The following is a 21,637-nucleotide window of genomic DNA, read 5'->3' as shown; positions in this document are numbered from 1 at the left end:
TCCCTGCATTTTAACAGATTTTAATTGCAAAGCAAAGAAAAAGCAAAACAGGGGTCTCCATTTTTTCACCACATTTTTCACACCTGAAATGAGAGTCACTGGGTCTTGAGGCTTTGCCAGTTAAAACATGGTAATATTGCAGACCTTTTGTTTTTGGAGAAGGAAGCCAGGTAGGAAAATGGCATGCATGGGAGAAAATTTCTGGCTGGGTATGTAAATAACAAATACCTGCCTTATGCACTTGTTGACAGGTTTTCTTGCAAAGTTCCAACTAATCCTATGTGCAGGGGAGTTGTCTTGTCACCATGTGCAACATGGGGACAATTTGGTGTCCCAAGACGTCAAAGGCAAAAGCTAAAAGCTGGAAGTATGGACCAGGTACTTGGAGCTATGATGCCAGTCACGCAGACAGTGCAGAGGAAAGAGAGCCTGTATGACCCAAGACTGGGTCTAAGCACTTTGGGTTACTCAAGTGACCTCTCATGTAAATTGTTGTCATGATAGTGACTGCCACAGTAACATCCTCAACCTGCCAAGAGACATGCCCTCAAAGACAGTCAAAAGAACTTTGCACTGGTAAAAATTAGTAAAGAAACCATTTTGTATGGATAATTAAGAGTAGTAACAATTGTCATTTGGCTTATTGTAAGTACTACAGGAGAGGCTCTTGAAGAGTTATTAGTGAGCTGTCATGTTTCACACAACATGTAGAAGGAACAGAGACCAAAAATTGTCAGCAAAGTCTTTCATCTTGTATTTAATTCTTATTTTTAAAGTGTAATGGCAAGACAGAAAAGATAAAAAGCAATATCATTCCATGTATATATTAGATTTCAAATACCTGACATTACATTTTTATTTTAGCAAATGAAATTTCATTAATCAATTCAACCACTTTCATGGAAAAAATGTTGACAAAAGGTTGAAAGTCAATTACCAAGCATATTGCGTGTGTTTAAGGAGGATTGTACTAGAAAGTGGTCTAAGCTCTATTTTCAGTCATATTCTTCAATTTTTTAATATGCACTGAATTTATGATGCCCTTTCCTTCTTCATATGCAGGAACTGAAATAATATTTTCCTTATCTAAACAAGGTGAGGCAGAGCTCTACATACAGAGAGTTATATTGCTTAGAAAAAAACCACCATGGACTAAAACTGTCTATAAGTATCATCTTAAATAAGAAGAGCTTAATTATGTATTGAAGTGCGGTAGCAATGTATACCTAAGAGGAACATGCATCACCTCTAATGGAAATACAGTGCCTCTGGCTGCCCCAAGGAACAAAGAATTGTTCCACATTTGAGGCTTATTTCCAACCAATACAGACTATGGTACCAACCTCTGTGTTGCCAAATATGAACCTCCACAGCAGCTACAACAGGGATTTGCTTGCTGACAGCCACAGTCACTCCAGCCTGTATCTGGGGAACACAGGTAGGAAGTGAAGGGCCCAAGGGTGGTCCAGAGGGTGGTGGGTTGTGGGGCTGGGGTGGGAGGCATGGTAGAAAGAACAAAATTCAGGGAAAAGGATGCATAAGAGGGTAGGAGGAAATTAAGATCACAGCTCAGGAAAAGAGACTCCATAAGCACCTAAAGGGCAGGGGTGGGCGGGGGGCACAGAACCCAAAATGAAAAGAAAGTGGAAGAGCAAGAGAAAGCTGGTATATAGGTTTGCTGAGTAATGGCCCATGAATGTACCATGAGATGATGATAACCAGGAGATCATGTGTAATTTAGCCAGTTAATTGACCTGCATCAAGTAGAGTCTGATATTTCTCTTGGCTGACCCCTAATACATTACAAATCACAATGTATGCCAACTGCAGTGCCAAGTAAGTACCAGTGGTCTGTAAGCCATAGGCTTACAGACACGGGGCTTGTAGAAAGTAACAAACTAAATGAAGACTGTCATAACAGTTTTCAATTAAATAGAATGTTGTTCTCTCAAAAAATGTCGGAGCAACTCAAGCCGTAATGGGTTCAAACACAGTGCAATATGTGATACCCAGTGGTGGTGTCTGTTCAGTGTCAGACGATGGCTCAGTTGTCTGCTGGGTTTTAAGCCAGTAGTAAACACTGATGTGCAATTTCCATGTAGCCAGACATGAGGTTTTACAATGACCATCTTAACCACAAATATCAGGAAAGAGCAGAGGCTGCTTCAGAAGTTGTTGCCGTGCATGTTTTATGTTGTCAATCATCATTTGTCTCTCAGTGCAGGTATTGCAGAAGATTTTATGTTCACATGTGATAACAACACCTGAATGATGGTAATGGTGCCAAAATGAAAGCAGGATATATACAAGGCACAGTCCACTTGTGGGGGTCTATTCCCTTCCAATCAAAGTCTTTCTGAAATTCCCTCAGTAGCCCAACATCAGCAGATACAGCTGTACTATCTGTAATTAGATGTGGTTCACTGATACTACTAGCAGTGCACAGTGCTAAAGTACAAAGGAATATTCCGAAACAATACGTTAGTGTCTGAACAACATTCAGATGAGCTGTGACTTCTTTCAGCCTCTAGGACATGAAGGCTTATTACACGCTCTATAGCTGCAGAACATCCCTTTCCTTTTCTTTGGTTGTGGCTCCATTATGTTCCTGTGAATAGCTACACACGGTGAAGAGCTTAGCTGAGAGGAGAGTTCTTTTCTGAGGGCAAATTCATGAAGATACAACCAGAGCTGCAGCTACAGGACGGAAGAAACCTGACAAACCCTTATCTCATTATTGCTGTAATCTGAATGTTGCCCCTGGATAATAATTATCTCCCTAATATCTTCTTAGCTTGCACTTCAAGTCTTGCTCTAAACACGTTTGTAAACTTAAAAGGAAACTTCTGTAAAGGTTAAAAAACCCCTTTGATTACACCTGAGGTGCCAACAGACTGCACAAGAAGGTGACACCCCCAAAGACCAGAGGTCTTGGCCATTTATTGCATGCCTTCACATCCCTTTAGGAATCTATACCTGCTCAAATTCATCCAGATACTGTAAACAAGGACTTTGGAATAAATCTTGTTATGTTTCTAGCCCTACCTCTGGGGCTTCTCAGGAGCATGGGTGTCCCAGTACCAAAACTGAGAGCAGAGCAAATATGGGAGCCCCAGTCCAATTAGACTCCTTCAATCAAGTAATGCTCGAGTAGACAGCATTTCCTTTTCCTTCTGCCACCATCTTGCACCTTTCAGGAATAAATTCATCCATGGCTTTAAACAGGAGGTCCACATCCCTATTTTCTTACAGGTGTATGCCCTGGCTCTAGTTCACATAGTATATTCCAGAGGCAGCTTTACAGTAGCAAGTTACAGCCTCTGGTTACAGTGGGGTTTCTGGGTACGGAGTTCAACACAGACCCCATACTCCCCAACACTTAATAGGTTCTCTAGATATTCTTCTGGGCGTAGGTTTTTAGAGTAGGAACCCTCCTGCAGTAAAATTTTTCCATTACTGAGCACAATCAGACTCTAGTCAAGACTTAAAGGCCCTAATTGTGCAATAAACACTGGTTAGTAAAATGGGGTGCAGGGCTCCAGTAGCCATCTCCTTAGGAGACCCTCAGCCGCTGGAGGCCACAGCAGGGTGCACAGAGTAAGTCCTTTTAGAAGGCCCTTGCTTCATCTTGGTGAGGTTCAGCATGACTAGGGTTTGTCGGAATTAATGCAGAATAGGGCCTCCACGGTCTTGGGCATCTCAGTGATAGTTTTCCCAGCCAAATTACATGTAGAGTGTGTATGTGAGACTTGCACAGCTGGGTCCCCCTGCACATCCTACAGCCGTGCCCAGATTCCACCCATGGGACACAGCTGGTTCACACACTCCACCACTGACCAGCTGCATCTGCAAGGCTGGGTCAAGAAACAGAAAGGGCTGTAGTGGCAATTGCACAGCTGGATGTGTGCTGCCCAGCAGAGACTTTGCTCAAAACCAGCAACCACCTTGTGTTGCTCCGTTATAGTTGCACAGGCTCCCATCATGTCGTAAAACATTTCCCTCATGGGATCCAACATGGGAATGTCTCGAGTGTCAGAGTGGTCACTACTGGTGTGGCTCACAGCCTGGTACATTCCTGTTGGTAATACAACCCACAACTAAAAGACATGCTTCGTCCTCAAGTCCCCGTGCAGCACCTCAGGGTGCAGCATACTTAATCTCCACCGCTGCTCTAGGGAGGTAAATTTTTTTTCCAAAAAGCAGAACCTTGCTGCTGGTGCTGAGGAGCTGGCCCAAGCCTTGGCCCCAGCCCTGGGAGCATGTGTGCCCCTGTTGCTCCTCTCAGCTACTGTCAGCAGCTCCAGAGCCCTGTGAAGAAGGTAGAGAGGCAAGAGCAGGAGCAACAAGACTTGATTTTTCAAAATCCAGCTTAATCTTCAGAGGCAGTGGTAAGAAAAAAAATAACATTGCAGCTTCCAACTTGCATATATCATATGGACTACTATATGAAGGTCATATGGACCACATCATGTAGTGGCATTTTTTTCTACTCTAGCTGCTCTTCATTGAAGAGGAAGGTTCTCAGAAGTCCATCCAGAGGACGTGTGCTTTGATAATCTGCTCTGTTGTGTTCCCCCAAACCCCCTTTCCTCTCTAATCAGACCATCGGTCACTACAAAGGATCTAAATTGCCATGTTTAAATACTGTTCTCCTTGTGAGAAACTAACATCTGATCAAAGTTTAACAGCGTGAAATGCATTTCTTGTTTTTGCAGTAAACCTCCATGTTCCTTGTTGTTGATCCAAGTTCATAGAGGTTTATTTTCAAAGCAAATCCCTTGTTTTTATTCCACCAGAGAGCTGTTATAAAGCCAACTATTGTTACTGTAGAGTATAACTTTATTTTTCTTAGTCTAACTGCTAGAAGCAAATGGTTTTCATCAGGTAGAAAGTCATTGTATACATGCATTACATAGACAAGTCTTGGACACAACAAGCAGTTAATGGTTTTTAATTAAATAGAGTGAGACGGGGCACTCACGGGGTGACCCAGGGGTTACTTGTAGAGGAAGTTTCTCTCATGGCTAATAGTGACTACAAATAAGATGGGCTATTACAATAAAATTCTACTGCTGACAAAAATATTAACAGTAAACGACGACAGAGCTTTCATCTGGGACTAGGAAAGCATCTGGAATATATTAAGACTGTAAAATTTCCCTTTAAGTATGGATTCCTAAAGTTAAAGTCAGCCACCCAGAAACTATGGCACTCAGAGTAACTCAATATTTTTTTTCATTAAAAATTACTTAAGGAGATTTACATCTTCCCTTGGTTGACATCGCGATGTTCTACTTGTCCAGACTTTGAGTTCTGAAAATATGTATGTGATAAGAAGGAATGGAGCAAAAATAATCTCAGATATGTCCTGCCTATGTTCGTCTGAGAAAACAACCCCAGTTCCAGGCATCCTGCAATGCAGTCAGATGCTCTTTGCAACCACTCTGTGCAGACACTCACTGCTTATTAACACCACATGTGAAGTGATGCATTATGTATCTAGAGATACAGTATAAGCATCAGATATTGACAGAGATAAACAGGAAAGAAGTGGGATGTGCTGGGAGATCATTCCAGAAAACAGGAAAGTTTGCATTAAACAAAAAGGCAGTGTGCTGAAAGAAGGGTGAGATTGCAACAAGGTTCCTTTTTTCCATCCTCCTTTCTCCCTGTTACCAGTTCTCACGACATCTCTCACTGCAGCCTTGTCTTCATTTAGACTGTGAGTTCCTGGAGACAGAAATTATCCTGTAACTTGCATACGTTGCATGCAGTACTAGAAGTGCTCTTGTTTCGCCTGCACCTTCAGATGGTGTTTGGGAGGCAGCTGCAGCATAAACAGAGGAGCTGGATGTCTCTGCAGCTGGACTCCAGACCATGCACAGTGCACAACAGGCAGTGGTCCTGCGAGGGGACGCAGCATCCCACTCCTGTCAAGCTGCACCAGGTGGTCTTGAACCACCAAGAATTAGGAATAACCAGACCTTGTGTACAGCCCCCGCATTTTCAGAGTAAAACCCAGGAGATGACACTGGTTTTGGCTACATTGGGAGCTCCCAAAAGGCAAGCCAAGGTCTGCAGAACAGAGAGTCAAGTGCTAGCTCTGCGCTCCTGCTCCCTGCAAAGTGGACCAAAACCCACAAAACTCCTCAGGGTGGGATTCATCTCACCTCCTAGGAGGCCCCAGGTCACAAAGATCCAGGGTAAATGATTTTTCTTTTTCCACTTTTCTTCACTTGCTCTAGTGGGAGTGGAAGTAGGAAGGACTAGTTGCTCAGCAGTTAGTTTCCAGCAGCTAGTGTTAGGTAAGATGAAGCTCATCCACTATGTTCAGAAATCAGCCCTGCCAAAGGGCTTTCCTCCCCTACATATTCCACCCTGCGGAGCTTCCTGGCTGTTTCTGAAGGAAATTTGACAAGGTAAGTGCAGCAAAGCTCAGCCTGTGAAGCACAGGAGACCTTGCTCTGCATCAGTGTAGAAGTGGTAGGTCATGGTCCCCATGGAGCCAAGCACCCCGCGGTGAAAGACATGCACAAATACAGAACAGAAAGATGGTTTAGAACAAAAGCCAACTCACTGGGTGGCCTTGGTTAGCATCTGATGTCTCAGCTGAATATTTATGTATTTATTTCCGCTTATGCCTATTTTCCTCAGAATAGGGGAGGGTTTGACATGTCTTTGCTATAAAACTTCAGCCCAAATCCTAATGCTGGGATAACAACCCATATTCACAGATGAAAGCACTGTGTCAGGAAGAAGAGATGAATCTTCTCTCTCTCTTTCTTCCCACCTCCCACTAGCTCCCATTTCCACTTTATTCTGACCATATATTTGTGTGGCTGAAACATCCAAAAGTAGCTGTAGAAATAAGATCAAGTTTGTTCAGAAACTGGCAGGGAGCAACTATTATACCCACTGAGGTCCTTACAGACAGACAGCACACAGGATCTGAACTCTGATGAGACGATAGCTACTTTTCTGGCATTTAAGAAGGAGTTTTGAAATGCCAGCCTGCAGTGTTAAGACGGACAAAAACTCTGCATGTGTCTCCCAAAAGGGAAATCTGAACCTCCTGATGTACACCACATCTCATCCTACCAAGAAGTTGGTGAACATTATAAAAAAACCAAAACACAGAGAAAAAGTCTGATCCTGGAAATGTTCTGAGGGGAGGAATATAAGATATATTCTGCCCTGAGCATCAGTTCTTATCACCTGACCCCATTTCTGGGCCTGGTAGTGAAGGGGTGGCATGTGTGTGTAGGAGACAAAGTCGGGGAGCTGCAATAAAGCGCTAGCATCCTCAAATTTTGCTTCCTGTCAGTAAGCCATTGCTGCTAAAGGCAATCAAGGACGCCTGCCAAATACAACAGCTAAAACCAACACGTTATAAAACATAATATTTAGGGAAAGATGGTGTGGGGCAGGGAGGGCGGCTTGTGCCAGCTGCCAAGTCTGCAGCCATGAGAGGCCTGGGGCATGGGGAGGTCTCCAGGAGAGTGCCTGTTGGTGGCCAGGCCCAGGACAACCCCTCTGCTCCTGTGCGGGTATGAGACCATGCCCCCCACTGACGGCGTGGGCGGTCAGCTTCCCCTTCCCTCAAACCAGTCACTCTTTGCAAATGGAAATAGAGATGAATACTGATGGCAGCCCCAGGGTGGGGTGCAGGGCTTGGTGAGTGGTGGCTCATACAAGGGCTGAGCTCAGCACTCCACAGCAGCTCCCAGGCTCTTAGCAGGACTCATCATCAGGGTGGAGTGAAATAGGGGCTTAAGGAAATCCTGGACTTACCAGGGTCTCCTGGAGGTCTGTCAAAGAGAAATAGGGAAGTTCTTCTCTAACATAGCCCTGGTAGGACGGGTGCAATACAATTTCCTTGTCTGCACATCTAGAGGGATGTTGGGAGAGGTACACAGCACAATACAGGGGTGGAAAAAGTCTTGTAAGTCTTGAGCAGATGGGATGTGAAATGGGCAGAGAACTCCCCGTCTTCCCTCTTCACATACCTGGGGTTTAATATGGGGCTACAGTGAGGCTCTTTTTTCCCCACATCAGGATGACATTGCCTGGTTCCCCTACCGGGAGATTTTGATCAAGGAATTGGGTATGACTGTTAGCAGGGCGAATCCTGCTCTTTGGTGATGGCAATTAGTAATCTGTTCCCCGAGGACTTGTGTGCTTTTGTCTAATCCATGCCAAGGGGCTCAAGTAGCAAGTAACTAGGCAAAACTTTACTAGCTAAATGCCTAATCTGCAGGCAGTTTGGTGATCTTCTGCCTTTAAACTCAATTAAATCCATGGCTTTGGGTCCACATGATGTCTTATCAGCTGCTTCTCTTGGCCAGCCTTGCTGTCCTTGGCATTAGAGTCTGCTAAGAAGACTGAGGCTTGAGGCTGGGGTGTGCAAAACCATTAGTAGTTTGGGATGTCTAGTGGGGGTGTCTTTCAAAAGATGTGAATGTAGGAGCACGCTAAGCACCTGTTCTCTGGAGTCAGGCCGGTTCACATGGCAAACAAAGCAGCTGCATATCCAAGGGCTCAGAGTTACTGACCCGACACTTCATGCGAGCTCTGCAAGGCTCCTGTCCCACAGGACAGACCCTGTTGCGGCACAGCAGCTCCTTTTGGTGAAGGCAGTGCTACAGCAGCAACACAGTTCACTGCACCTCAGAAAAAAAAATAAATTGCCTGTTCATTTTTGATGGCCATCTCAGTCTGAAGAGTCATAAACCAGCTTCTACTAACTCTACAGCAAGTTCTTCCTAAGAGGTCTGAATTTCTCAGTATGTGAAGGCCACTTCTCCCCATGGGGCTCCTGGGAACCACTGCAATTGTTCCTGGCCCCACTTCTCCTTGCAACTTCTATTCTGCACGCGCTCTCACTTGACTGCGATTCCTGCGTTCATTTTTATCTTCATGCCAGTCTTGAGCTGCAGCTCATTGTAACAATATTTCCTCATAAGGCTGTGCTTAAAAAGTGAGGAGCTTGTTATTTGTTGGTGCTGGGTGGCAGCATGTGAGGCTGCACAAAGGAAAATAAATGTTTGAGATATTTGTGAATGTGCTGTCATGAGACAAAACAGGGCAGTCAGGCCTGACATTGCTACGTTTACTTGTGCTGAGGTGTACCAGAGCCTGTTCAGTCTCTTCAATAACTCTCCCCTGGGAAGTTTCCATCACTTCCCTGCCCTCCTGCCAGCTCTGCTTGCCACCGGGGCTGTGCTCTTTGGAGAGATGATGGGGAGACTCATCCCCACCTTGGAGAGTCTGACCAACTATTGCCACCTTGCAAAATCAGCTTCTTCACCCCTGTTTGTCACACGGGTGACACAGTTCAGAACACCCTGTGCAGCCACATCAGGGCTACTTTTGCCATCCTACGGGGAAGCGATCCACTCAAACCCACAGCTTTAAAAGCTGCAGAGGCTTTGTGCTGGCTCCAAGCAGTTAAAATATCCATGCAAATGAGGAAACAAATATCCTATTTACTCATTTCAGGGTGAGCTGTAAAGTGGAAGGACTAAGCCCCGTCTCTCAAGGGTCAGCGGGAGCAGAGACAGAGGAATGGGCAATGGCTCGGCCACTGCACCTAACTGAGCTTGCTTGCTCCTTATCCAGCCTGGTTTGGAAGCAGAGCTTAAAAGCTGTTTGCTTAGAAGGTTTGTTATAGTTGTGGAAGCTAACACTGGAGTTACACTGAGCAGCAGGGCAGAGGGTAAAACAATATTTTATTCTTAAGTTAAAGCACTTTCACAAGGGTAAAATAAGTAGTCTGCTCTGGCTGCAACTTGTGTAAGCAAGTGCTGCTGGTGGGGTTCATCTGCAGGAGCCTGCGCTGGGGCTTTCCCCGTGCCTGCCTGTGGGGTGGGCACGCTGCATCCTCGGGCCATCAAATCACCCCTCACCCCCCCTGTCCTCTGGAGACCCTGATGATTGCTCTGGGATGAGGAAAGGAAAGGGGATTATTTACTGGCCACCCAGTGCTGGGGAAAGGCTCTGTTAAAGCCCACACAATGTAAGACCATCTTTCTCCGTGTAGGAAACTTGCAGCTGTGAAGATGTGATTCCTGGAAATGTGGTGCCTTCTTGTACAGTAACTGTGAGTATGAGCTGGGTAACAAAGTACTATCCAGGTATTTAGGCAAAGACTTCTTTTGAAGTGCTCTTTAAAATAAGCAAAAACTCTCTAGTATTAGGGTTTGGTATTTCTTAGTTTTGCCTTCTTGTTTTTCCCTTCTAAAACTTTAGTACTAATTCCCCCTGGAAATGAGACATACAAAGGAAATATATTTGGGGAAGAATCATACTCTGAACATGGGAAAGTGAGGTCCCAGGAGGTGAAGGGACTTGCCCCAAGCCCTGTAGGAAGCTTGTCCCACACTGTAGAACCAAAGGGCCTTTCAAACCCCAATCCTTTGTTTTAGCTGCAAATTTCTTGCAAATATTTGGGACTCAGATTTCAAAGTTCAAGCTGGGTTAATCACAAAGAATGCGGCTCTTCCTGCTCTGCCCGCAGGGGTGTAAGGTAACAGGGGCTGCGGTGCCCTCCCAGACACCCCATGCATCTGCAAGGGTTTCCAGTAACATCTGGTCTTTAAATTCAATATCACACATACAGATTAATGATTACCTGCCTGCTGTCCTGGCTTCCAGTCAGTTCCACTTTATTGACTTAGCCCGGGCTTGACAATGGTTTATTAATCTTGCCTTTGTGTACACATAGCAGCCTTATTGTGATTATATACTTCGCCCAGTTTTATTAACCAAGGTTATTATTGCAAGGCACTAAGGACTTTGTTAATTTGGGCGTCTGTCAACAGTCTGCAGACTGGAGCCTAGGTGTGATAATTATGAGAGCCGGATCAAACTCTACTGCGTGGGAAGTTTCCCACAAGAAGAGGTCTGATAACAAGGCACTGTCACATCCCAAGAAGAACACAGGAACGGACCTGGGAGGCTGTCAGGACCTGCAAGGTGCCTGTCCCATGGGCTGCCATCAGAGACTGTACCGCTGCCTGGCTCTGGCACCCTGGCACAGCACCTGGGACCGCAGCCTACAGGGTCCTGCTCTGCTCTGAGCCCCGCAGCAGCCTGCGCAGAGCCAGCCCCTGCCCTGTGCGCAGCCCGCACGCCATGCCCCTGTCTGGCTGCCTGCTCCATCCTGCCTTCGTCCCTGCGGAAAGGGGAGAGGGCAGGCAGCTCATCAGGGCACGAGGCCAGGGTTTTACCTGTGTGGTGGAGCTTCTCGCCTGGCCCAAAGTAGCTAAAGTGTTTGGGGAAGCTGCTCCGGGCCATTCCCAAAAGCTCATTCCTGGAAACAGATAATTCAAAACATTTGTCTGGAGGATGGTCCGTGGGATACCACAAGCATTTGTATCACGGGGCAAATATTTGGGGCGCATCCAGATCAGCTATTACCAATGTTATTGTTTTCACTTATCTTATGGAGGATAGGCCCCTGCGGGGTGGCTGCACTGGGAAGAGAGAGGGGGAGGAAACCTGGACCTCGAAGTGCACCCCAGGCTGATGGTTCATCTGCTCTTTCCTGATGCAATGCCCACTGCGAGCACAGATGTGAGAGCTGGGGACTGTGTGGCAGATGCTCCAAAGTTTTATTTATTGGGAGGTTAACCTGCATAGGAGGAGAAACAAGGCCCTTTTATTATAAAAAGTAGAGGGAGTCAAATAGCAGCTGTAAAAATGAGAAGCTCCAACAATACAACAAACATAAAATTACATTTCCCCTCATTGTGTCAAAGGGACTGAGCTTCCAGCCAGCTGTGGAGGAAATAAGGAGTTTATATTACTTGCAGTGTCAGTGAGGACCAATGTACGAATTTCCTGTCTGGCTCCCTCCACAGATTAAAAAAACTTCAGCAAAGAATATATTTTCATTTAATTTCATTTTTCTGATTCTGTGGGGAGAATACGCACTCCAAGCAAAGTGGTCACAGAAGGTGTGACTGAGAAGGTGCCATGGGAAACTGAGCATGAAGGAGACAAAAAAAAAAAGAAAAAAAAAAGGCAGAAATGCTTGTGATGCTGGAGCGACACAGCTCTGCCCCTTACAGCTCTGAGCCCAGACTGAGTCATGTATTGCTGTTTGTGGTATCACAGATAAGAATGTGCCATTTGCTCACAAGTCCAAAGTTTTTTCAACGTGTGCATTGCCATGCAGAAAATTACCTCCTGCCAATGTTTGCTTTAAGTTTCAAAGCATTGACATGTAAACTTAAATTATTTAAAGAAAAATGCCATATTCTGACTTGGCGCTTGTTTATCCAGTCTGTCTAAGCAGAAAGCACAGTCCATATGTGCTGGAGATTTCTTGGTGCCTTCCTGTACTCCAGCACAGGGTATTTCAGCTGGCCATGGGCAGAAATGGAGCCCACAAGACTCCTGGCTCGTCGTGATGGCTGGTGTTCATGCTGCTTTTCCAGCTGCCTCCAGCATCCTATGACTGATGGCACTGGGCAGGGAGAAAGCAAAAATGGCACTCAGCAAACTGCAAGTCAGGTGTATGTAAAATGAAGCAGTCAATAGTCCACAGCAAACTGCTCAGCACACTGCAGGCTTCCTGAAGCACCCTGAGGAACCATCAGACATGCAAGAAGACCCCAGACAAAGGGCCCTGACATCACAAGCATCATGTTTTCTCTAGTTTTCGACAATCCCACCACAAATAAAACTGGTATGACCATCTCCCTCTTCCTGTCCAAAATTACAACTTGTGGGTTCCTAATTTAAGGGCAGCTCCCGCCTGCCTTCCCCTATGTTTAAGGCATGCTGGCTGCTGGATCTCTCATCTTAGTGTCTTGGAATAAATGGCAGAGAAGTCAGCCGCCCTGTTCCCAGGATGCTTGGAGTTATCAGGGAACGCAACAGAGGGAAGAGTATTTCAGGCTTCCTCACTTGAGAGAAGGGAAGGAGCATGGAGGAACCGCTGGATGAAAAGAGCTGGATTTCACCTATTGTGAAGTATTGTATTGTAAACTGACCTAACCCAGCTGCTCTCACTTCTGTAACTGGACAGATGTTCTCCCCTGCTTGAGCTATAATGTGTGTTTCCAGGAGTCCTGTCCCTCTACCGTTGTGTGTTTGTGCATCTATCACCCCTGTGCAATGGCCTTTTCCCTGCATCTCCTGAGGGAGCCCTTGAAGGGGACCCCCAGAGCCACCGCTGCATGGAGTTGGTGGGTGATGGCTGGGACTAGAGGGGCCAGGGGGCCAGGCTGAGGGAGATACTCCAGGAGGTGTTTGGAAAGGAGTGTACTAGCTAGAAAAGAATCACTAGGAAAAAGACAGGGATCTGCTTTAGGAATGGCTGTGAGGTTTGTCGGCTCCAGGGTCTCCCAAGGCGATTAACTTCTGGTGTGGAGCAGGCTCATTTGTTTACCTTCCCGGGAGATGAAAAACAGAGTGAGATTTCGCAGCACTCAGATTCCCTGGGTTTTTTTAAGATTTTGATTAATCATAAGGCATTTTGGCAGCCTCCTCGAATACTCCATAACCCCAGTTTAATCAGTCACCGTCTAAGTGCTTACTTTGTCTGCTCTCAACTGGCATGGCTTGACTGCACAGGGGACTGGTGGGCCTCAAGGTGCTGGTGGGGCAGGCAGCTGGCTCCACTCAGGGTGCATGCTGATATCCTCTTGGTTTTATGACAAATGTCCAATGGATGTAGAACACGGAATAGCCTTAATCTGTATTCTGTGCAATCACGGTTGGCTCATAGGGCTCAAGGGACAGAAAGATTCAGATGCCATGGACCTGGAGACCATCACCATTAAAGCTGGAAAATTATGCTGTCAGTATTGCAATTATGAGAAGTTGTGGAAGTATTGCCAAAAAGTTATTAAAGAGGGGATTTGCTGTCCTGAGTGTCTCAGCTCCCTGAGTGTCTCTGCCATGTCAGGTGAATGGACAGTGGGAGACCCCTCAGCTGGCTGTGTCTCCATTAACAACTTAGTGCAGACCAGGATGGGACTTCTGAAGCAAATGTCTTAATGTGCCATGCTTTGACTGTGGTCACAGAGGAGTTTTGGTGAATGTGAATTGGATCCCTTTCAACAAACAGGAATGTACTCCAGCCATGCACTCAACAGCACAGGGGCATTCGGTCCATGGGACCACATCCAGCTAGTGCAGAGCAAGACTCCCTTGAAAGGCTGGGTGTGTAGGCATGGCCCTCAGCACACTTTCCACTCTACCGTTTTGTTCGCTGGGTGACACTGAAGAGAGATAATGTTACACAGTCAGTGGTGAAATGGTCAAAAAGATGGATACCTTTTTCTTGTCCCCTCTGCATGGTGGATGGCTTGTTGATCGCAAGAAGGTGCTGGCTGGTACTTCCTGTTAGCAAAACACCTTTCTTGTGTTTTTCTGAGATGGCAAAGCTGCTTTACAAAACTGCACAGGAAGTGCACAAAAACATGATTTGCAGAGGGATCTCTTTTTCTTATACAGAATGGATCTGTGCTTCATTTTCCCTTCTAAAACTTTCCTTGTCTAAACCAGGAAAATTCAACATTCTTCCTTCCAAAAAGTGAATCCAAGGAATAAGCCTAAAAATGTCACTCTACAGACCTTGGGGTACCAATACAGGCCACTGATTAGCTGAACAAAGTAAAACCAAGCATGTCTGGAAAATAAGGATGAGCAAAAATTGGCAGAAGAATAAAGAGAGCTTCTACAGAAAAATAAATATTTCATTTATTTTATCTCTTAACAGTATAGCAGCGCTTAAAAATGTACAATTCACTGCTGCTTCCAAGCCCATTTGGAATTGGCACACTTGGGAACATCAGGTGTCCACCATTACCACATGCCCATTTCTCGATTTCCTTCTTTGATGATGACTGTGACTGGTACATGCACAGCTGCAGAACTGTCTGCTGGCTCCTCCTCAGTAACTGAAGCACGTTTTCCTACTGCATTTTCTCTGTGCACCAGCTGCCATGGGGGTATAGTTTTCTAATTACCTGTTTACAAAAGTAACTCTCCTCTTTTTTGCATTCACAGCAAGAAGCTGATGAGCATGTTCCCTTCTGATGTATGGCTTGAAGACCCTGGCTGACTGGTGTTGTACTTGGATGTTAAACATAGAATCAAAAGTATATAGCGGCATCGGCTTAAGTTGAGCTTTTCCAGCAGAGGACACGGCCAAGAACAAGCAAAGCTCTTGCTGGGGAGATTGAGTAGATACTGTTTACAGACTTTCAGAACAAGCCCATTAAAACAAATACCTCAGTAGAATGAAGTACCTGTGGAATCATGTTTCTGATACAGTAAATGACAAAGTTTACTGTCATGTATGTTTCAGACAGTGAGTTGAGTATGCAGTGCTTTTCCTGTACATACCAAAGGCAGTCTATGCACTGGTATTTGCAGATATCAACAGATTGAGTTGTTCCTTGCCTATTTTTTAATCGGGAAAATGGGTTTCCTCTTGAAGTGCAGGTGTTTTTCAGTGAGGCAGGGATTTTTCAGATAGGTCCCTCTTGCATAAGATTTTGATATCTCATCATCTTCAGGCACCAACTTGCCTAAAAAGAAGTGGTAACCTTCCTAATAGCCTGATAGTCACTCAAAGATTTACCCCAGATGTAATAATGTAACTTAAATTTCTTTTGCCATCCTGTATACATCCCAAGTCTTGAGTCACCTTTATGGGTCTTGGTTCATTTCTGTAGTTCCTGCTGCTCATAGTGTCTTGGGAACGAGTTTCCCAGAGCAAGGTCTGTGGCGATGCCATGCAAGAATATTTTCCTGCAATTCATTTGGGAATTCTCCAGCAAGCTGTGCATGCAAGAAAGTCTTCTGCTATCTTACTTCTCAGGCAGTAGGTGGTCATATCTGCACACTAACTTTCATCAGATTTTAGGTGCGCTGCAATCATTCTTTCTGCCAGTGATAAAACAATTCGTCTCTCATTCATCATTATGACTGAATGACATGGGAATAGTAATGATGCAGTCCACGAATGAGCAGCTGAGACAGTTGCGAATTTCATGTTACATTGCATTTAGTTAGTCATAAAAAAGGCTTGTTCAGATAACCAAGCACTCAGTTAACTGCCACGCAGACAGCTTGCAGTGGGTGTCTTGGGATCTTTTTTCCCACAATTACCAAGTAACCAAACATGTAAAGGACCATTTTCTTTTAAGATTTCCTTCATGGAGGTATTTATTAGTTAAAAAAAGATATGGGAACATTAGCCTCTAACTGGCACCAAACTATTATCCAAGGGAATACTCACATGCTCTCCTGTGTGAAACCCTGTGTTTATTCTGCAGCTGTCAGAAGTAGGATAGGCGTATGTCATGTGAAAGATGTTGAATGGATGATCACTCAGCTTTCCAGATTAGACCTGGAGCTGGTCCACACAGATGTGTAGCGAGACTCTTCGTAACCACAAGTCATACAACTGGCACCAATTTTTCTTGAAGAACTCTCAAGCTTCTTGGACAGACTGTCCACACATGAATTCAGCAACTGCAGTGGAAGAAAATATACCCCTTGTCTTGCTTGCTGCTCATTCAGATTGCAGACCATTCAGCAATTTTCCTGTGACCATCTTCAGATTAGAGAAACATTAAAAATGTGCTAAGCCAGTACCACTTAAAAACTCTGAGAAGCCAATGGAAAATCCCTGATGAATAACTTGTATGTATGTGAATTTTGGTATTTTGATGCTGCCATCTTCCTTCCACTGCTGATACAGAGCACAATAAGTGCACTGCCAGGTAAAGGGAAAGAAGGTTTAACCAGCGAGAACAAGAAGAAATAAACTATCCAGTCCTTTTACAGCTCCTGCTGTACAAATACTGCTGTGTCCCTTGTTTAAAGGTTGACGATATTTTTAAGCCTAAGTACCCTCATGTGCTGTATAATTACTTTCTGTCTGTCTGACATGGTGAAATGATATGAGGACAGAGTAATGACTCTCAAGCCTTCAAAAACTGGAACTTATATTCTTGGATATGACCTTTTTTAGATTCTTGGAAGTTTTGGGCCACATAGTTGTGTGCAAAGGGGAAGTTTGCAGTAGAACAACAGATCCATGATCCCTAGATCTGACTGCTTTACTAAGAAACTAGAGGCAGGATTCAGCTCATGGATCAGGACACTTGTGCCTCCAGGCGATCTTAGGTGGCTGAGCCACGTTATAGTCCTTAGCAATCTAGCCAATACACCACTTGAGTAGAGAGGCATTTCAGCTAGATGCCTACATGTGATCACCAAAGGCTCTCCAACACCTTTGATGTATTGACCAGATAACCACTGACAGTAGAAGACAGAGGATCTCAGACACCTTCACCTGTAGAGACCCCTGCTTTTAGGTGTCTGTCTCTGGGGGCTGGATTCCACTTCAGGATTCACAGCCAGATCTTGCTGCCTTTTGGTGGGCAGTCACCAAGAGGGTCTGGAGGCTGGAGCACACACACTAGCTACCAGCTATCATCCTGAGGCATGAACATCCATGTTCTCATAGTTCAGATTAGCTGTCCATGCACATGCTGTCACCTCAACAGACTTGTAGTTACAAGCATCAGGTAGGTCATGTCACAGTACAAGAGCAAGAAAAAGAGTATCAAAATCTGCACCTCAGGTTGTGGATAGCAACTGCAAAATTCCACTGAGAAAAGTGGAACCAAGAAATTGCACTATAATATTAGTAAAACATGTCACCCACATTAAACAGGCAGCATAATACATATTTAAATGTGTCTGATAGACCAGAACTAGATGGAAAAGTCAATTACATGTTCTACAGACCTGAAATGGATGCCTGGCTGGAAGTCTTCCAATGGAAAGATTTTTCTTGCAAAATACTGACTACAGTTAACTGTCTTGAGGATACTTTTGGCTTTCAATTAAAAAAAAATCATCTGAAGAAAAAAAAAAGGAAATATAATTTTAATAACATTGAACATTTTTCTATTTGGATATCATCATTCTTTTTCTTTGTATTATAAACTATAACCTCTTCCCAAAAGCTTATTTAGATCAAAATCTTAATTTTTGGTAGAACAAGATGTTTTACCCATCTTGTACTTTTTCACAATTAGGATTCATTTGCAATATTCATCTGGAATGAAAGAAACTTCAATGTTGTAAAACGCTCTCTGCAATGAAAAATCTAACTCCTGGATTAGCTGTTACTTTCCTTCACTGAAATAACCTTCACTTAGTGTCTTGTTCTTTTATTTATATGATAAAATATTTCAGCTTATGAAAGCAAAGAATAGTTGTTGACTAAGACGTTCTTCTCACACATTACAATATATCTCTGTAGGAATGCAAGCAAGTTTTATTTTTTTGATATATACCATGTTCCTACAAATAGTTATATGATAAACATGTGTCAAAGTAACTCAGTTTTATTAAACTTTACCAGAAGGTTTTAAAAGCTACATTATAGTATTTATTGAATTTATATTTATTTTTTCTTTTATTTATTCATCCCAAAGACTTAGGCTGAAAATTTCCCCAGCCTGTAAGGAATCTCTAATGAAGACAAGCAAAAGATTTACATTTTTTAATCATGTGTCTGGATTTTCTTTCTAATTTATGGGAATAGTAATGAAAAAGTACACCCCCAGGACATCCACAGAATGTCTCTGACAGTACGTCAACAGGGACTGCATACCTAAGGATAAATAAATGGAGAAAATGACTGCTTGACAGATTCCTGGGGAGGGAAGAAAGAAAAGAAGCCAAGGAGAGATGGCATTTCCTCAAAGAAGTGATAGCAAGGGCACAAGGACAAACATCCCAATTAGGGTAGTGACTAGCTTGGCTAAAACAGTGGCTTCGGGCTCTACAGGGAAACAAAAAAGTGGAAACCATATTGTGTGAATTTGGCATAAAGTTTGAAAAAGAGAGGCAAGGCTGAGGCAGAAGAGAGGCAAGAACAAAACAGGAACATCTCAAAAGGGGGCATGACCATGGTGGCTTTGCACGTGGTGGAAGCCTACGATGTTCGGGACACTGAGTTCATACGGAGAAGTAGCATCTTTATTAGTCAACCTGATATGGCTGACAAAATGCCATTTGATAGATACACTCATCAAAAGAAAAAGGCCAAGGAATGCCCTGCTTCACAGTTCAACAAGGTTGCAGCTGTTGGCAAAAGACTTAAATTTATTGTATATTTTTTATATTTTATAATATATGTCTTTGTTGCAACCAGGTAACCAGCGTGATCCATATTAGTGAAAAAGAGGCAAGAACTTGGCCTTCAGTAGTTGATTTTAATCTTTTGGAAAGTTTTTAATTACTAGCAAGGAAATAAATAGCACTCAGGATGGATTCATTAAGAACAAATTTATGAAATAAAGTGAGTTTAATCCTGTGGTGGGGTAGCAGTCTTTGCGTGCAAGGGCAAGTAGCTTGACTTTAGCCAGCCACTGAATGCTACATCTTGCCCTTTTCCTAAGCAAGGCATGAAAATGTGGTGTTGATGGAGGAAGTGGACATCTTTGAGAGCAGGCTAGACAGATGTCCATAGGGAATGGCGAAACTTTTGGAGAACTGGGAAGGGCTAAGGGATTGTTGGGGTACCTACCCCTTTATTTTTCTATGCTTCTGTGACTTTGTATGTACATAAATTATTATTATCTGAGTTTGCATTCTGTTCTTGTCCTGTCCTGAATCCCATGATGTTTCTCCTTGTTTGATTCACATTGAGTTCTCCAACTTGCCTGTTGAATCGTATCACAAGTGCTTCTTAGTTCCAAGTGGCACAGAGATCTGACGGCCTCTTTTGCTGGAGGAGTTTCTTTTTTCTTTAAAGTCATTGCATTCAATGACACAAGGCAGAGAAAGTGAATTGTTACTTATCCCCACTTTGCAGACAAGAGAAGACTCTACAGAATCCATAGCAAAGCTGGTAACTGAACCCGAATCTTCTGGATCCCCATAGAGTTTCTTATATGCACAACTACCCTATTAATCCTGAGAACAGGACAGGCTGTCATGAACCATTGACAAGCCTCACATCAACAATTGCCATCTTCTCCCTTTCTCAAGGTAAGTGAGTACAGGAGCGGTAGAGCTGAGTCTAAATTGTGAAAGCCCAGGAAATATTCCTGGGGCTCGAACAGCCTAATGAATCCAAAGTTTAGATCCCAGCATCGCAAGCTAATGAGCCTTTCAAAGCTCCCCTCAGGTTGTCTTGAGCCACTCCCCAGCCACAGATTTAATTATCTCTATACACTCTGAGAAAAAAATAGTCTGTTTAATATTCTACCCACAACTTGGCTTAAGGCTACTTGAAGCTATTGTTTGGGGCTTTTTTCTGGTCTGTTAATTAGACCTACAATTGGCAAACTACATTTCTGATGTAAAGCTACATGTGATGTGTTCCCAGGCCAAATCACATATGATCTTAGGCTGGAAAACTAGCAGCTAGCAGCCAAATGCAGCAAAAACTGAGCTCTGGAGGTATCCCCTGAGCATGTGTAGGCAGCAGCCAAGACAAAATGAGAAGATGCCAGAAGGGCAGATCCTAAAACACTTGTTCAATTTTTATGGCAATTCTTTACTCAGGCAAAAATCATTGGTTTTAGGGAAGTGAGGGCTTTGGAGATTGGATTTGCAGTGCTTATAGGCAGACGACTGTGAATCCAGAAGCCTTCCGAAGGAAAGTTTCCCTCCGTGCTACCTATTTACAACGGAGATGCTAACACCAGGCTGCAGTGCTTCTCACCCCACGGCATGATGCATGGCACCCTGCCCCAGGTGCAGGTGAGAGTCCCCAAGGTGACCAGGACCACCAGCCCCGTGAGCATCTCCACTAGCCCAGCACTGCCTGTGTAAAGCTGCACAGAGACTCAGGAGCAGCCCTGCCAGGGAAGATGCTGGCCCTGGCTGCCTGCACATACGCAGTGCATAGCATGAGGAGAAATAGTTTCAAGTGAGCTGCTCTTGTGACAGCAGAAGGGGCAGAGGTGCATGTCGGTGGGTCTTCCAGCAGTGGCTGGAGGTATGTTAGCTCTGCTGCCCAGCAGTGCTGAGCCAAGCCTTCTGCACGCCTCTTCCTCAGACACTGCATCACCAGCCCTGCTTGTCTGGAGAGGTGAGAGGTCCTCATGGCAGACACCCAGGCACAGGGAGACACAGCTCACACAGAAGGGGTGTCCCTGCAGGGATACATGCCTCTGCAAATTCAAATTTAAATACAAACAAGGCTCCCGAAGGCAGTGCATAGCCTTGGTCTCTTGCTGCTCATCAGTCCCACATGTACAACAGCCTGAGGTGACAGGGAATTTTCAGTCAGCGCTTCCCCATGATGCCACTGCCATGGATCAAGCAAAGGCCACTGCTTTTTCAGGTCCTTGGTAGTCACGCTTCACTGTGGTCAGGTGGATCAGAGGAGAGGAAAAGGGCATAGACTCAGGGCTGGCCATGAGGTAAAGGGCAGGCCAACTCCAAGAGTTCCCTCTGAATTCATGTCTTTTCCTGGGAAACCACTGGATTTGGCCACCAAGGCCTTTCCATGGGAGAGAGAGGCAAACAGCCGTGCCTCTCCCCCCGAGTGACAACCAGCCAGCAAAACTCACAAGGATGCTTGCAAACCTTTCCCTTGCAGCCCATGCCAGGAGGGACAATTCAGGCCTTAACAGCTATTACT

At 44.6% G+C, this 21,637-nt stretch overlaps 1 long non-coding RNA gene across 6 annotated transcripts in view; it reads right to left on the bottom strand.

Annotated features, from left to right (window-relative positions):
• Window positions 1–4,935: 4,935 nt before the first annotated feature.
• The window catches only part of LOC129736009 (uncharacterized), a 57,904-nt gene continuing 41,202 nt past the window's right edge, over window positions 4,936–21,637 (bottom strand). For 3 of the 6 annotated variants that reach the window (XR_008732108.1, XR_008732109.1, XR_008732111.1), the window contains one exon: window positions 14,688–16,576. This is a non-coding gene — a long non-coding RNA (uncharacterized LOC129736009). The other 3 variants (XR_008732113.1, XR_008732110.1, XR_008732112.1) reach the window with 3 other exon arrangements.

Source organism: Falco cherrug, chromosome 4 (assembly GCF_023634085.1).
Source record: "Falco cherrug isolate bFalChe1 chromosome 4, bFalChe1.pri, whole genome shotgun sequence".
NCBI classification, from domain to species: Eukaryota; Metazoa; Chordata; class Aves; order Falconiformes; family Falconidae; genus Falco; species Falco cherrug.
The sequence above is the reverse complement of the archived record's forward strand: the minus strand, read 5'-3'. Positions and strand labels throughout refer to the sequence as shown.